Below are 17,373 nucleotides of genomic sequence, written 5' to 3'. Positions count from 1 at the left end.
AGGTGCTGGGCTGCCACCCCAGAGCCACACTGGCACCCTCTCCTTGGTGTCAGGCACCCATGAGTATGATGGCACTACTGCCTAGGTGCTGGGCTGCCACCCCAGAGCCACACTGGCACCCTCTCCTTGGTGTCAGGCACCCATGAGGAAGATGGCACTACTGCCTATGTGCTGGGCTGCCACCCCAGAGCCACACTGGCACCCTCTCCTTGGTGTCAGGCAGCTAAAAATCTAAAGTGATCAGAAGCAGAGAGAGAGCGCCCAGCAGCACCCTCCCTCCCTCCTTCCTCCCCACCCTCCTCCTCCTCCCCTTCTCTCATTCCACTCTCCCTTCTTTGTAAGCCCTGCCGCTATCCCTCCACCTCTGGCCAAGCGCTATTCATTGCCCTCTCCCTGATAACATCTCCACACTTTTCCTTCCCATGTGCCGCCTGTAGGACACCAGGCAGCAGCAGTCGCACCAACAGCAGCAGCGCCGCACAGTCGCACACACGATCGCACTGTGGGGCTGAAGGAAGGCACGCCAGCCTAGAAGGCTTGATTGGTCACTTTTCCCCCCTGCTGCTGGCTAATATAGTTTTGGAAGGAGTGAAAGGCTGAAGGGATGTGCTAAGGGGGAGGGGAAGCAGGGGATGCCCTAGCGATTGCAGCCCTGGCAGCCTGCTGTCACACACACACATGTGCCCCTGAGTGCCACTCACTCCCATTGCGCTGCCAGTCTGGATTACTCGAACCGCCCGGGCACAGCACTATGTTCCTGCCAACACAAGGTAAGGAGACCGCTTGGCTAAGGAATTTCTGGGGAGGGCGAGTGCTCTGCTGGTCCGGGCTGCACACCGGGGCTTCCCAACTGCGGCTTCATCGCCTCTCTGCCCCTCTGTCGCAAGGGGATATGGCAACGCATTGCAGCATAGGGCCACCATAGGGGTTAATAATGGGGGTGGCAGTGACTGGCATGGTTTATTTGCCCCATTCAATAACAGTCTTTGCTGCTACTGCTTCTCTATGGGCTCAGATCTACATAACTTTTAACTTGCATTTAGCTTGCACAATCCAGGTTACTTACTCTTAGTGCATTACTGGAACTTTATGTTATTGTTTATGGATATAGAAAGGGTGTGATTGCAATGCACTTTATATATTTATCCAGTTATATCCCCCATTGAACTGCAGTTTCTCTTGCAATCACTCTGCACTGATGTGTGTATGTTGTTCCAAAAAACTATTGGGAGCTGTGGACTGTATCAGTGTTGGACACTTGGGTATCCAGCCTAGAATGTGTTTTTCCCCATCATTATTATAAGGTAGGGAGAGCAAGCTGCATTATCAGCAGGGCCAGAACATATTATAGTGTTACAGGGAATGCGGAGATGAAGTTGTGCATTTGCAATACAAAGCTGACTTTGCTGGGGAGGCTCATTGGGAACAATGGGGTGGATTTTGCTATGTTTGCAAGGGGAGAGAGCCATGGTCATTGTAGGACAGCAGAAAACCAAAAGCTTGTGCTTATTGCATGGGATTTCTGTGCAGCTGGATAAACAGTATGAGGCAGCACGCGCTGGGAATGCTGCACAATATCTCCATCTGATTAGTATAACTCCTGGAAAGCCACAAGAGATGATGATGGCCAATTGGCGAGATAAGGCAATGCAGATGTTTCTGTAGGGAGATAACACTTTCAAGGCAAGTATACCCTACAGCACTGACTAATAATGCTGATTGATAAAAATGACATAAACTACATAAGAAACATGCACATGTGTTTGTTGGGATCAGTTCCAGTGTTCTGAGCCTTTTGTAAGGGGTGCTGCCCTCAATTCATGGTGACGTTATAGTTGGTTCTGATTGAATTGAGTAAAGTTGTGATTAAATGTTGTCAGTGGCAAATGCCCCTGAATCACTAGGAAACACAGCCTTTTGTATGGTTGTGCTGTATGCAGTGGTTTACTGTAGCTGGAGGTTATTGCTGTGACTGCAGAAGTATAAAGGATACATCTTTCCCCATACAATGGCTGGTGAGTATGTCTGTTTGAATAGAGCAGCGCACATGAGCAAGGGAAGGCTTTTAGTAAACTCCTTCCAAATTCCTTTTCCAGGCTGCTTTTCTTTCAAGAATTCCTCATGTGTGGATCAGTGAAATGGCTTAACCAGTTTTATGGCCAAATATCACACGGAGCCTCACACAGCCTGAAAGTGAGAAACCTCATTGTGACTCCAGAAAACAATAGGTGACTGCACAGACTGTGCTGCTTTTAGCAGCCAAGAAAGTTGTGTGTGATCACAAGTCTTCCGTGTTACCCATTTATATGCATCAAGGACTATGATGGCTAACAGAATGCACAAGATTGCTGTCCTTTTCCATCTTTCCCATAGCGCATGTCATCTGAAAGGGAGCGGAAATAATGGAAAATGAGTGGAGGCAAACTAATTTTCAAACCATTCCATTGAATTTATTGATACAGGAGAAGTTTGGCTGCTTGTGTATGTGTTGCCAAGGCTATGATGAGAACAATAACATCTATATTTGAATATATATATATATACACCTATATATAGTAAGCACCAACAAACTGCACTCACAGGACTTGTATGAAGCAAAAAAATGGTGTTTAATTCAACGTGTCCTGAAGATGGCTTGAGTCTAAGCCGAAACCTTGAATTAAACACAATTTTTTTGCTTCATACAAGTCCTGTGAGTGCAGTTTGTTTGTGCTTACTAATTATGTTATGTTAACCATGCACCCAGGCAGTACCTGGAGTTCTCTGTGTGCACCATTCCTGGACTTTTTATATACACCTATATATATATATATATATATATATATATGTATATTTGAAACTTCTGTTTTCTCTCTATTATTCAGAGTTCAAGCTCACTATATTACAGTAGAATTGCCCTAGGACAGGTTATTAGGCAGATTACTGTCTACCAGAAGATCTTGAATTGATGACTAATAGATCACAGAAACCCAACATTGTCCACTAACAGCTACATTAGATCACCCTGCTTGGTACTTTCCAATATTCAGTATGTAAAATATTGGTCTCAGAAGTGAGTGTTACTCATTTAAATGCAACACCATCTATTTTCATCTAGTGCAGCATGGTTACATGTGCCATTGCAATGCAACACCTCTCCGGGACTAGACCCTGACAAGTTAGTTAAGGTACCCCTGCCTTAGGAGCACCAGTGGGATAGAATAGTTAGTAGGATATTATAACTGGAATGTGCAGAATAATAAGAGTGTGCAGTATGTAATATTAAGAATTTGGCACTAACATAATAAACCCAAGGCATTGCAATATTCAGGACTGAATGGTGAAAAACTTGTAACGGAATTGTAATATATATAGGCTAGACTGGTTTTAATGTGTGGGATAATAATAAGCATTGTACAGAATACAGAAGGCAATTGTTAGAGTGAGTGAAATGGAATAGTTTCACAGTGCTATGGATTGGCTATTGTGGTTTTAATATCCATGACATAGTGGATAGAATTTGCAGGTTATATTGTTGACCACGTGACTAGAATGATTAGGGTGGTGAGAGGTATGTGAGGTATAATGCTAAGGCAGCATGAAATAAAATATTTTGAGTGTGCATAATAGAATGGATAGAATGAGTGGGATGGAATAGACTGAAAATGCTGTATATAATGGTCAGGAATAACCAGCTGAGTAGGGATGGAATAGAGTCCATAAGTTGGGTAACGCAGAACCTGGTGGACAGAGTCAGAACAAGGAAATCCACAGAAGTAACTCAGGAACCAGGTGGGGACTCAAGAACAAGACAGATAGCACAGAAACCAGGCAGGTACACAGGAACTAGGATGGACACAGGAACTAGGTAAGTACACAGAGGCTTCCAGAAATCGGGGGCAGGTTTGATCATAGCTAAAGAATTTAATAGCCAAGCCCAGAGGCATCAAAGGCAGTCTTATTTAGGCCTTATTTTAGGACTCAAAAGCCTTCAGTGGCTACAGTGGGAAATGTGCAACCACATCATCAATCAGCCCAGGGTTTGGATCCAGACTGACCTTGATAGAGAGTTGATTCAAATTTGCAGAATGTTGATAGTGATAGTTGCTGGGGCAGAAAAATTATAATACTAAAAAATTAATGATACAGAATGATGACAATATAAAGGATGGGAACTCTAATGTTAAAAAATTCATGGGTTAGAATGTGAATGATTTCATGGAATGAATTTAAATGATAATGAGGAATAAAATATTTGTCAAGATAAGTATGATGAATTGAAGGCAATAGTAGGGTAGAATGACAAGAAAGATTGGGACAGAATCAATGTGTGAAAGAAAAGTATGAGAATGTTCTGGTTAGAATGGCAAGCAGAAATGGGATAGAATGGTTGAATATGCAAGACAGAATGGTAGGTAAGTAGGATAGGATGATTGGAAAAGCTCATTTGAAAAGTATATAACAGGTATAACTATGCACATATGTTTACATGCATTAGATTCAGTCATTACTGAGATAACTCATGTATCTTGTGTATGTTTACTTTGTTATTATTCATGCATGGGAAAGTACATTCTTTGACTGTAAATAATGTGAAGAGAATACATTAAACAAGCACAAGTTCTCATAGGAGCTTACAATTTTAAGTAAAAGAGCACAAAAATCATTTTATTCACAGTGTAACCCTTTGGTTTCTAGTGGATTAGCCTGACAAGTGCGCAGCCCAGAGTGACACTGATGGAGTTAAATCACATGTTCTGGATAATCTGTGTTGATAAACTGCAGGGTTGAGTAAGCCGAGCCAAGCAAAATAAAGAATTCTTGTCATTTCCAAAAATACATAATTGGCCATGAAAGGAAAAAAAAGGAGAATCAAGATCTCAACTGAGTTAAAAAACAAACAAATATTTTTTTTCTTTTATGGAGGAAAACCATATATAATTGCAGCGTGCCAGGCTTGTGAGTCTGGAAGAAATCTCTTTTCTCCAGGGAGAGCTTGTGTTTCATATTAACTCTCCAATTATTGCACACATGGTGAAATCTATTTATATCAGTGCCTATTAGATGGGTCCTGTTGGAATTCTGTAGCACTGTGTCACCGAGATTACGCAGATTCCACACCTCCTGCTGAATTATTTGATGTGAGCAATGGCCAGAATGATAATTCCCCCTTCCTACCCCTGAGACTGCACAGCAAGCAATCACAAATCAATATTTTCATAACTTCTCGCTTGCAGCGTTTTGGTGGTGGCACCGCTTTCACAGTGTTGAAATCATTATGCGGCCAGTTCCACTGGAATGACTTTGCTCTTTTATTGTAACCAGCTGAGCTGACTTATTCGCTATTGAAGGGTGAAATATAATATTGATACAGAGACGGAAGGAAATGCATTTATCTGGGAAGTGTGGAAATAGGTGCTGTTCGTTGTAACTTTATTAATGTATAAGATCCAAGGTGCATAATACGATACAGGGAATTTAAGAATCAGCAACAAAGTTAACCTGGGCATGCTATATTAATTGGTGAGGTTGCTGATCTTTACTCAGCTCATCCAATCAATTGGCCCCAGGACCAACAGTCAGATCATAATGGGACCTATTGAAAGAGGACTGTACCAATGCAATAATGTGGTTATTTTCTGGGCATGGAAGGGGGGGGCTCTTAAATTTAGTCTGGAGGGGCTGGTTCAGGAATTTTAGGGCCTCTATCCAATCTTTGAGCTGCCAATCCCAGAATCCCCAGCTAAAGGCTGCAGAGTGGATATACTCTGATATACAATTGTTATACAATGTAACATATCTTTTGTACTAATTTCTACTACCCCACTTACCTCCAAGAGCCCCTATAATGTTGGAGCCCACAGAAAATAGTCTCTTTTTGTCCTAACCTCAAAACCCTTCCCTAGCAAATATAAGTATTTGAGGAGCATTGTCATAAAAAAAAAAGTGTTTGTTTTCGCCTGAAAATAATGAGAATGGTTTAGTGAGAAAGAGTTAAGCTGGGCACAGTGTAATGTAATGTATGCTTGTTCGGTGAGGTTGCCATAAGAATTTACCTTTGCCTGATTCACCCACCCACACACTGACCCAAATCAAGCTGATTGGTCATTTGGCCCCCAGGCCAAATGTATCACCTTGCCAATGTAGTCCTTATCCTACAGGGTTTTCTAACCTGCCCAAGAGATATATGTTATTTTTCAACCTGATATCCATTGAGCAGCAGGCCATCAATAAGCCACATACACAGGCCAGTACACTGTCAACTGGAGGGGCAGACTAGACAGCTTTTATTGGCCAGTGTATGGCTAGCTTAACTTTAGAAATAAAGGTCTAATTTAATATTGAAATTGTTGCTGCCACTTTTTGCTTGTGTATTTGCTGCTGCAAAAGGGTTTATCTACTTTCTTCCAGTCACTTGATTCTAGCTCAGCTTCACCTAAAGAAGAGTCAGTGAATCTAAAAACCCCTTATTATTATATATCACAGCTCTGCAGCCTTGTCTATGCATGGAGGTAGAGGAGATAAGAAAAAGAAACAACTCAGATACTTTTTCTTATTCCACATTTTTCTTTTTCTATATCCCTTTTCTTATTAGGACCAATCATTGGGCCTAGACAGAGAGCTCAAATCCTATGATATATATGAGGAAGAATGATATATATTCCCTTAGTGACATGAAAAACAATTCTTTCAAATCCTATCTAATTAAAAAAAAATGTAATGATAATGTCCTTTAAGAGTAAGGGGACATCGGGCATTTCCATGGGGCACAAAAATGCATTTCCAGCCTTTATTAACTGTGCACAGGGGGTGTGGGTAAAAGGGGAGTGGGGGTAACTATTTTACGTACTTCACACTGTCAGCTGAGCCGTTTCTTGAATGAAATCTGTAATGCAAATGAAACAGGCTGTGGGATTACATACTGGAGGTGATAGTATATACAATGTTGCCAAAAACTTCCTCTCTGCTTAGACCAAATGTTTATTATACTGTTGAATGAAGGCTGCTATATTATTTTGCTACAGATACACAGGCCGTCACCAACCCCCCTCCCCCCCAAAAAAAAGCAATTGTATTGTCTGAGGGATTTTTTTAACCATGTATTTTAATTAATGAAACCATAATCCTCAGGAGCTGAAAGAAGAGTTGTTGGCAAGTGGGAACTGACTCACTTATTGATAATTGTGTGAATTCCGACCATTGTGCTGGGAAGAAATCTGCCCGTTCACTTGAGCGACTTAGAAATGTCTCTGGCACTCACCCCTTAGAGCCCAGTGAATGGCAAAATGTTCGTCACATGTAAAAACATTCCTAAAGTAATGTTGCACCTTGGGATCTTTTTTGCTTTGTCTTGGTATTTACCCAGAATGCAATGCACTGGCTGTTTATTGTGCTGTTGGGAATCCTGTAAAAACCTGAATTTCTTAAAGCAGTCCATGCATTTTTCAGATGTCTGTTTTGCTGGATTTGCAGCGAGGGTGACAGTGAATAATGTCCGCTATTTGTTACAAAGGCTGTTTGTTGTAATTGCTTATAAGATGTTTGCAGACTCACACATATAAATATGCTCAGGCAAAGATGGAGATTAGTGTAGTTAAAAACAGTTGCCTCTTTAAACCCAAATATGTACCAAATACACAATGCGTGGGGCTAATTAGCATGAAGATGCATGCTGCAGACTGTACTGATTTCTATCTAGGCATATAGAGTGAATCCAAATGTATCCCTGTTCAGTTTGAAAATTTTTATTTTCTACAATTCTACTATAAAATCCAAAAGTGAAAGCAATTACTGCAAGTTGCAGACATGGTGTTGGTTTAATGAAAGGGCTGTTTTCAACTGAAAGGTGAAGTGGGTTCAATATGTTCTACACACCAAGTGGTCACAGCTTTGTTGTGTAGATTACCCACTTCATTTACCTCTCTGTATTCTTTCTCTCTCTATTGTAACCCATGTATTTCCATAATTAAGATTGTGTACTGGTTGGCAAAATGAATTCCTGTACAACAAAACTGTCTTTAATGTGTAATAGAAAGTGAAATGTTGGCATTATATGCACCCAGGCTTTGGCATATTTATAGAGTTATGGCATATTTCTCTAAATTATACAATAGGAAATTATAATAACTTCTAGAAATTTGGAAATATTAATAAACATACAGACAACATACAAATAGTGACTGATACAGGAGGTTAAGAGGGCCCTGCTCGTTGGAGCTTACAGTCTAAAATAAGAAGTAGGTCTGGGAGTCAGGGTCTGTGCTTGTAAGCAAATAATGGATAAAAGTCACATTAAGTTACCTGTATCTATAAGCAACAAGTTAGAAAAAGTGTAACACTGGGGTACCAATAAAATAAATAACAGATCTACATCTGAAAAAGAGTTTTTATTGGCATTTTAAGAATCAGAAAGAATGATGAAAGTTATTCACTTGACAGAATTATATAATGGCAGCATAGATATAAGGGATATAAATAATGGGGGCACCCCACCCCCCCCGTGCATGCAGCAACACCTGAAACCACCCCCCCCCCCTGAGCGCATGCGTATTCGCGAACAGTAAAAGTCCCATACGGAGCAATACAGAGTGCTGCATGCCGCCCCTAAGTTTGTGCCGCCCTAGGCCTGGGCCTTTGGCGTATTTAGAGCTTACAGGTAACTTGCGTCACGTGACATGATTGAAACTTGCGCATTATAAAAGAATAATGTACCCCCTGCTGTAAACATGAGGGTATTAGAATACACGGAGAAGTTCTGTTACCACTTGGCCTTTGGCTTTGTGCCTTTATACCAGTATGTAACCTCTCTATGGCTTCTAATATTCTTATAGCTTACAATAAAGGTTACATATTCTGGTAATCAAGTCACAACAGCATGGCTTTGTTTCTCATAATGACAGTTGTATTAGTCAGGTCAAGGCGAAAGGTTCTTTACGTATATATAAATATATAATCTTGTATCGGTTATTGATTGCTTTATATGTTACTCTGTATGTCCAATGTATGTAACCCACTTATTGTACAGCGCTGCGGAATATGTTGGCGCTTTATAAATAAATGTTAATGTAATGTAATATAATATATATAAAATCAGTCAGTTCTTTTAAGTTAATATAGATGTAATATCAAAGTAGAGGGAAAAATAAGGTTGAATAATGAAACAAAAGCATATTACATTCATGCAACACAATTCACTCCTGGCTTAAAAGCTAAACAAGGTAATATAACAGGGAATTGTGTAATAATAGTTTCTGTTAAGTTTTCAGGTGCCGGCGGCTTTGCTTTCTGTGCTTTGCTGTCATGTCCCGGCTCTGCGTTCTGTTTGCTCAGAGCTGTGAGGCTGCACAAGTGAAAGCTGATTTGTCAGTTGGACTTTCCTCCAAGGAGGAACATGGTATAATAGCAAATTACAGGCAGCCTCTCCCAGGGGTGTAGAGCAGAACCAACAAATCTTAGAAATAAATGTGTGTTCACCGAGGAGGTAATAATAGGCTGGAGGATTGGTCTTTCATTATAAAGGAGCAGTTGGCTAGATCTAATCCCAGTCTCCAGCTAGTCCTGCTGCCTACAATTGGGATGCTTTTCATATATTTACATATAATCCTCTAAGGCCTTTGTCCTCTTAAAATAAATCTGTTTCTTTTACATTACATGCATTCCTAAAAATGTTCCAATTTTAGCTTGGGTATCATACTGGGAAATGAAAATGGCAGCAATTAAACCCCCTGTTCCAAATTGTCTTTCATATTCATAACCTTTACATGTTGCAGTCATATTGTGTGTCGTGTATAGTGTTTTAATGTACAGTGTTTCATTCTGTCTCACTATTTGCGCCATGAAATGCCAATACTGGTATGGGATCAGTTATTCAGAAAGCTCTGAATTATGGGAAGACCATCTCCCATAGGCTCCATTTTAATCAAATAATTCAAAACTTTACAGATTTTTTTCCCTCTGTAATAAAACAGTACCTTGTACTTGATCCCAACTAAGATATAATTAATCCCTATTGGTGAAAAAGAATCCTATTTATTTAGCATTTAAATTATCTTTTTTTAGTAAAGTGAAGGTATGGGGATCCAAATTACTGAAAGACCCTTTATCTGGAAAACCGCAGGCCCCAAGCATTCTGGATAATAGGTCTCATTCCTCTATTACAGATTTCATAGCTATAATGTAAAGAGGATGTAAACCCAAATATATCATTTTACCTAATGAAAACGGGATTCTAAGCAACTTTTCAACTTTTTTCAATGTAAAATTTCAGTGTTCAGAACGTTTTTGTAACCTTCTATTCTCTGCTCAGGTGGTTCTGACTTCTGAAACAATTTAGCAGAAACCAGCTGCAAACAGAGCTGTGAAGCAGAGCGTACGGTGACTTCTGCTACATTGTTTCAATAGACAGACCCAGGAGCACAGCAACGGGACAGACAGGTGCTGCTTCCAATAACAATTACACTTACAAATTAATGTGAAACCTTTGAAAAGTCCTATTTCATGTATATTGGGTAGTTGATTAGAACTGCATTTTCTTTTATTAGGCAAAATTATTTTTTATGGTTTATTTATTTAGTTTTGAATGATAATCCCAAGTGTGACTTGCTGTTACATGGAGGGATATACCGAGAAAGCCCCAGAGCAGTGAATCTCCAGCTTGCCATGTAACCACAAACCTTTCCACCCCACTGTTACATCACAGTCAGTTCATTCGATATGATGTATATTATTCTGCAATGCTTTCCAGTGGAGCAGCACGGCATCTACAAAGCCACACTGTGCCGAGACAAAAGTAGCAGTAAGTGCTGCTTCACATAGGCTGTTTGTCATCTTTTTTTCATTTCTCTAGTCCCAAGAGTAGGTTGAAGAATCCGGCACATAGCATGCGTTTTACTGTTTTACGTCCAGTCCTTTTTATTGATGTCTGGGAATGCAAAATACTTGCTGAAAAGAATGCTGTAATATTTCCCAGTATGGTTAAAGTCACAGAAGTAAGCACAGGGAATCTTAGAGCAGGCTGTTATTGTAAGCAAAGGGTGACGGGTGTTGTAGCTAAAAACAAAGAACTTTCATACAAGCACCAAACAAAACGGGGGAATAACATTTCTAATTTATTGCCGTTAAGGAACTACAAGTCCCAATCAGAGGCGTATATGTAGGAGCCCACAACTACAAGCCTCTGCCCCCCAACATCCCCTGACAGCAAATAAATGGAGCTGGACTGGAGGGCACTGTGGATCATTCCTTATAGCAGAAGAGGTTTGACATATATAACCATCATGTATTGTTATAAAGTTACTTTTAAAGTTAAGAGATCCCCTGTAACCAATGTGCTTAGATTTCAGGAATGTATGAAATTGTTTTCATGTTAAAATGACTCAAAAGGAGACAAGCTGAGAAAGAGAACAAACAAATGTGCGTGTGTATTTGCTCCCAGTGCAGCCAATTGAGACCTATTATTTCTAAATAGCAAGGCTATGAGAGTTGCAGTTTAACTACATGTGGCTGCTGCATGTTGCATAGTACTGATATAATGTGTTACTGGTGCCAGTTTGCCTATTGGCTATGCCACAGCTGCAACCCCTTTCCACAAAAGAGATGAATAAGTGTGGCGCAGTGGAGTTTCTTTGCTCTGCCTCTGCATACAGCTGTTGCTCTGCTGAGCCCACATCTGAGTAATGATAGTTAATGAGGAGCTTTTGTCCGGCGGTGCTGTTCTCTACAAGACAGGCATTCACTCAGCGTTAAGAATAACCCGAGACAGGCACTCAAAGCAGCAGTCTGGACTCATTTTACTTTCATTTTTCCACATCAGTGGGTAGCGGTCATCGGTTAGCAGGGCCGGAGTTTAGGGCTCAGGGAACTTGGGCAACAGATAAAGGTGGGGGCCAAAACTTAAGAATAATGCATGTAAAACAGAGATGTCAAAATTGCATCTCTGGTCTTTGGCCATCAATAGATGCTGGGAGTTGTAGTTTAGAAACTACACACCCCCACACACAGCACCATAAACCCACTATAGTTACATAAACCCTTTGTAGAAGGGGCTTATTAAAGTTTAGTGTCTGTTTGCCCTGAAACTGCCCCTGCTGATACAGAAGTAAAACAAAATGGTAAATATCAGACTGTGCAGATTAATAATTTTGTAGCAGTTGACAGTTGTGGCAGTCTCCTCTCTGGGAGTCTATAAAGGCCTTATCATTGGCCCAGCTAAATGCCAAAGGAGCAGATCCTTAACTATATGCCCAGATTTAGAAGGGTCCATTAACCTAAAGAAACCAGTCAGCAGTCATATAGTGCAGTTAAAATGACAAAAGCTAATATCTGATTGGTGGTAACTGTGTGGCTATGGCTTTAGTGCACCTGTAGGAAGCCTGTGGCACTCCTAGCTGCTTGCATGTCCCATTAGCACAAGTAGGACTCCAACAGGACAGGTTCTGCCACATGAAACTTGAGCTGCCCGAAGCCAATAGCTTTAATCAGTCTAGTGCACTTAGAATAATGAATGCGATTGATTGGTTGTTATGGTGTGAATCTGACACATGAAAATAAATGTGATAAGTTAAGAGAATGATTTACACCATCGAAATGTAGACAAGACTATGATACTTGCCTTGGGTCTCTTTTAATTGACATCAGAAGAGTCCCTTCACTCTAAACAGTGAGGTCTCAAACATGGCAGGAGTAAATCATTTTCACCCTACATGACGTGGGACTTAGCTGGCATGTCTGGTACAAAACCCACCAGTGGTGGCATGACATATGCCTACATCTTATTACACATAATGATTTGACATGTTTTACCTTTTATCTGTTTTTCTCACACACAAACCACCCTGTGCTTATTTGATGTCAATGGGAATCATGTGAAAACTCTAGCCCGGGTGAGTTTCACACGATTCTTACCCCACGACTGTTCGGCTGGGTGGGTGTTCTCTAACATTCAAAGCCATTTTAATGTGGAGTGATTAAACCCCAGTACTCTGCCAGCAGTCCACGTAGAGCTGGAATTGTAGTTTTGGGATGAAAGCCATACCTGTAAAAATAAACACAGGGTGAAAAAACCTTAGATCTCGAAATTTAATTACCGCATGGCCTGTTAAATGTCACATGAGCCATGTTCCTTCTTTCATCTAACCCTTCATGGTACATTGCTTCTCTCAGAAGGGGTTAAATGATGAGTGTCAGGTTGGATTGGGGTCTGTGCCTCTGTTTCTGCTCAGGAGCGCTGACAAGCAATGGGTGAGGGGTGTATGGGCTAACCAGAACTTGGCTTGGCCACGCTCCATGTTGTCTCTTAGCTGAGCTTATTTACTTCATAGGCTCTCTTTGGGGATTGATATTATTGATTATTATTATTTATTATTATTAACATTTATTTATAAAGCGCCAACATATCCCGCAGCGCTGTACAATAAGTGGGTTTCATACATTGGACAAAAGAGCTTACAATATTGATTATATTAATCATTGTTATTTTGTTGGGAAAAAATATACATTTGTTGCTAGTTTGCAGTAGTTAAAGTTTTTTTTATGATTAACACATATTTTAAAGCGCCAACATATTCCGCAGCAGGTACAATAAATGGGTGTATACATTGAACATACAAGTTTACGTACAAAGCAACCAATAACTGATACAAGAGATAAAAAAGTCCAAGTATGATCCCTGCCTTGGGCATTGACACTGTGTTTGATTATTAGGAATAATAAATAGAATTATTTTAAATGTACCAGTCACAGCCTGTGATATTAATTTTATACAAATGTATAAATAAATGTTCAATTTAAACGTCAGTTCTAAGTAGAACTTATATTTATAGAGCACAATTATATTCTATAGCACTAAACAAATCGATGCATTGCTTAATGAGGGCCTGTGGTTCATTTACAGTAGATGTGTATTACGGGTAGGGTCGGGCAGACCATTTCCCATAGAGTCCATTTAAGCAAATAATTCTAATTTTTAAAAATGGTTTCCCTTTTCTCTGTAAAAATAAAACAGTAACTTGTACTTAGTGACTAAGTTGTGTTAATCCATATTGTTGGCAAAACAATTCTTCTGGGTTTATCTAAGGTTTAAATTATTTTTTTATAGACTTAAGGTCGCATGATCCAAATTGTGGAAGAACTCTATATCTGTAAAACCTCAGTTTCAAAGCATTCTGGATAATAAGGCCCCATACCTGAACCTCCCTATTACTAATAGCAGCCTCTTTTATCAGGGCTACAGTAGAGAAGAGCCATGTTAGAATTAGTAGAAGAATATAGAAGAGCAGCTGCCTTAAACTATAAAGCTGACCGTACACATTAAATCTTTGCGCAATTTGGGCACCCAAACAATGTGCTAAATTAGACTGGACAGATTGTTGGCCCAGGGGCCAGCAGTAAGATCACACTGCAAGTTTATGGAGACCCATCTGGCAAAGAAAACATCAGCATCCTTACCTGTGGCAGATATCAGTCAGCCATTGGGAGGCTGATAAGCTGCCATTCGGTCTGGAGGGGCCAAGTTGGCATATTTGATAGGCTCGGGTTTGGCTAATATAAGAAAGGGCCTGGTAAGAAGCAGCAGTGGACTGAACTGAATAGGGAACTCTCTGATTTGGACACACGTAGCAGAAACAGATGTTCCTTTAGCCTATGGCAGGCAGTTGGTGAGTGCAGGGCTGTCTCATGCCTGCCTCTGCTGGCACCTAGCACTGGATTTCTGATTTGGCACTAGTTGCAGAGGGCAGACAAACCTCAAACAAAAAGTGATTTTTGAATGAGACCTAATGCTGGCTACACACGTGGCGATTTTCGATCCACCGGTCGCACGAAAGATTGTGCCAACCCTCCACTGGCGTTCAGGGCTGAATCATCAGATATGGAGGTAGAAACAATAGGATTTCTACCTCCTTCTGCCGATTCAGTCCTGAGCATGGATTTTGCCTGATCAAAATTTTCTAACCCGCCCGATCACCGACTTGCCATACACGCACCGAATATCATACAAAACGAGGCTTTGGTGCGTGTATGGCCAGGTTAAGGGTGATGATTTCGCGTCCCTTAATGCTCTAGCACTTGTATCCAGGGTCATAGTAAATGATCTCTGCTCTCTTTACAAACAGAAGTCATGAATAGCTTGTTAAATATATCCTCTAAACGATGCTTAGTGACTGGCATCACTCGTTGCCACAAGGGGTGATTATACATTTTTGTGACAAAATCCACTACATACAGGCTGACGCAGTGCCTCTAAGTGCAGACACAGGAGAACGGTTCAGCTGTTTATACGCCTAATATACGCACACTGAGGGATAGCTACGTGTGACTCTAAGTCACACTGTAAATATACATATATGTATATACACATCAGGCAAATCCTGCTTATAGAGCTCCAGGGAAGAGGCTTCTGCCATCATCTGCTGTGTCCTCGAAAAATGAATGATTATAGCTCTGCCTCCATGTACATTCATTTTGCATCCAAATCTCATCAGCAATTTATGGCAGCAATTTGTCAAGCAGTGATAAACTGGAATTGAGTTGAGAAGACATTCCTAATGAATGCTCATAGGAGCAGATTATTGTGTTTTTCCAGCCCTTCCTCACCTCCTGGCCATATTATTAAGCCTAATAAGACATGTTAGGCACTGCTTGCTATGTTGTTTGATTCAATGATATTGGATAATTATTATGTTATGTGTTTATATGATTTTAATCTGATACTTTTTGTATCTGACTTCATCTTGTTTCTCTGTAACTGGGTAAACTGGCCTGATCCAACCCTTGTGCCAATGACTGGGGGCCCCATACAGACCAATCAGGATGGGACCAGATCCATAGCTCAATCTGCCTGTTTGTAACACAAGATGAGTTCATACCATGGAAGATCAGCCAGTTGATATCAGCCAGGAAGGCCATTGTTACAGCCCCATACACAATTAGTAGGCTGACTTGGTCAGCAGTGGCCAAGTTGGCAGCCAGTTTTAGCTTGTGGACCTCCAGATATTTTTAAAAGACCAACCCCATCTCTACCAACAACCTTTCAGGAGCCCTTTTTAAATCTAGTACCTTTGACAATCTAGGAGCTGTAGTACAAACACCTTTTGTGAATAAGCCCTGGTGGCAGTCTAGAAAGGGCATTTGCCCTTTGGACATACATTTGTTGAAGATTAACAGCTGGAGGGCCACAGTTTGAGGGACTCTTGAGTTTTCTTAAGTTGAGGTCTCAGCTGTGTTATCCATAGTTCACTATTCTCTGCCTCTACCCCTGCACGTAGCTGCCATGATTATAATGGCACTGGGTTGTCTATCTCTTTAACATGTGTTCAACTGGCCCAGCTTTAATGTGTTTATTTTCTTACAGTGACAGTAAATGTGACAGAGAGCAGGGGGCCCTAGCTGTGAGAAAATAGTGGAGATACCTTTAGACAGTGTGCAGCCATGTGGAAAGCAACTTTGCTGTTTTCTGCCCCCTCCCTACCCCCTGCCTTTTCTCCCTTTCCCTCCCCCTCTCCCTTGCTTCCCCTTCTCTCCAGCCGTTCCCTTTTGTGCAGCTGCAGGGCATGCCTCCACTCTCCAGCTTTGTCCTCTCTGCCTGCCCTCAACACTCTGCCTTTGTTTTATTTTGACTCTTTATCATTGGAGTTAAATAGCAGTGCAAGTTGCCCGGCATATGGATCGGCTTAGCAATTGCTTATCTTGTAGGTTCTCATTTTTATTTGAACCATCTGAAGCTGTAAACAAGCATGGGGGGATAGGGCAGGAACAAGAGGAACCCAACTATTCCATCTTCTGAAATATTGCCAGTATCTTTATATTATGTATGACTAGAATAAAGTACATAGTAACAATCATTGCTTATTCCCATTGCCTGATATTTGCAGGTGATATTCATGAACAGAGATTAGTATTTCTGTACACACACACAATTAGGGAAATTGAGTCCCTGTGATAGAGAGCTTACAATTAATTCATCCCTTAATCACGGAATGCTCATTATATGTGCACATGGGGAAACAAACAAATGCCCTGTGTAGTTTAAATCATTCATTTATATGAATTCAGCCCATCAGCTAAAATGTTTGTGTGCAAGTTGTCTAGCTCCCTATAAAGAATTAAGCACCATTGTGCCATGAAGAAAAACATTCTCTAATCTATAAAGCCTGTGGGCCAAACAGTTATACACAGTAACAATCATTTGCATACTTGTGATCTTTCCAGATGTATCCTAGAGATTCCTGCTAACCCATGTTTCTCCTAGGATACAGCCCATTTTCCCAGGATCCCATCCAATTGATGCCACCTACCCTATTGTAACAATGGCTGTCATGTCATTACTTCCTTCCCCCATTAAACTGGATGGTTTTGGTCATCTTACATCACAGTGTAATGCAATGATCATGTAACTGG

At 40.7% G+C, this 17,373-nt stretch overlaps 1 protein-coding gene across 1 annotated transcript in view; it reads left to right on the top strand.

Annotated features, from left to right (window-relative positions):
• The first annotated feature begins 317 nt into the window (after positions 1-317).
• The window catches only part of fignl2 (fidgetin like2), a 62,263-nt gene continuing 45,207 nt past the window's right edge, over positions 318-17,373 (top strand). The window contains exon 1 of the mRNA XM_004911907.3: positions 318-770. The gene's annotated coding sequence lies outside the window, so the exon portion shown is untranslated. The remainder of the gene's footprint in view (positions 771-17,373) is intronic.

Source organism: Xenopus tropicalis, chromosome 2 (assembly GCF_000004195.4).
Source record: "Xenopus tropicalis strain Nigerian chromosome 2, UCB_Xtro_10.0, whole genome shotgun sequence".
Lineage (NCBI taxonomy): Eukaryota > Metazoa > Chordata > Amphibia > Anura > Pipidae > Xenopus > Xenopus tropicalis.
Note: the sequence above shows the minus strand (reverse complement) of the source record. Positions and strands in the feature narration are given on the sequence as shown.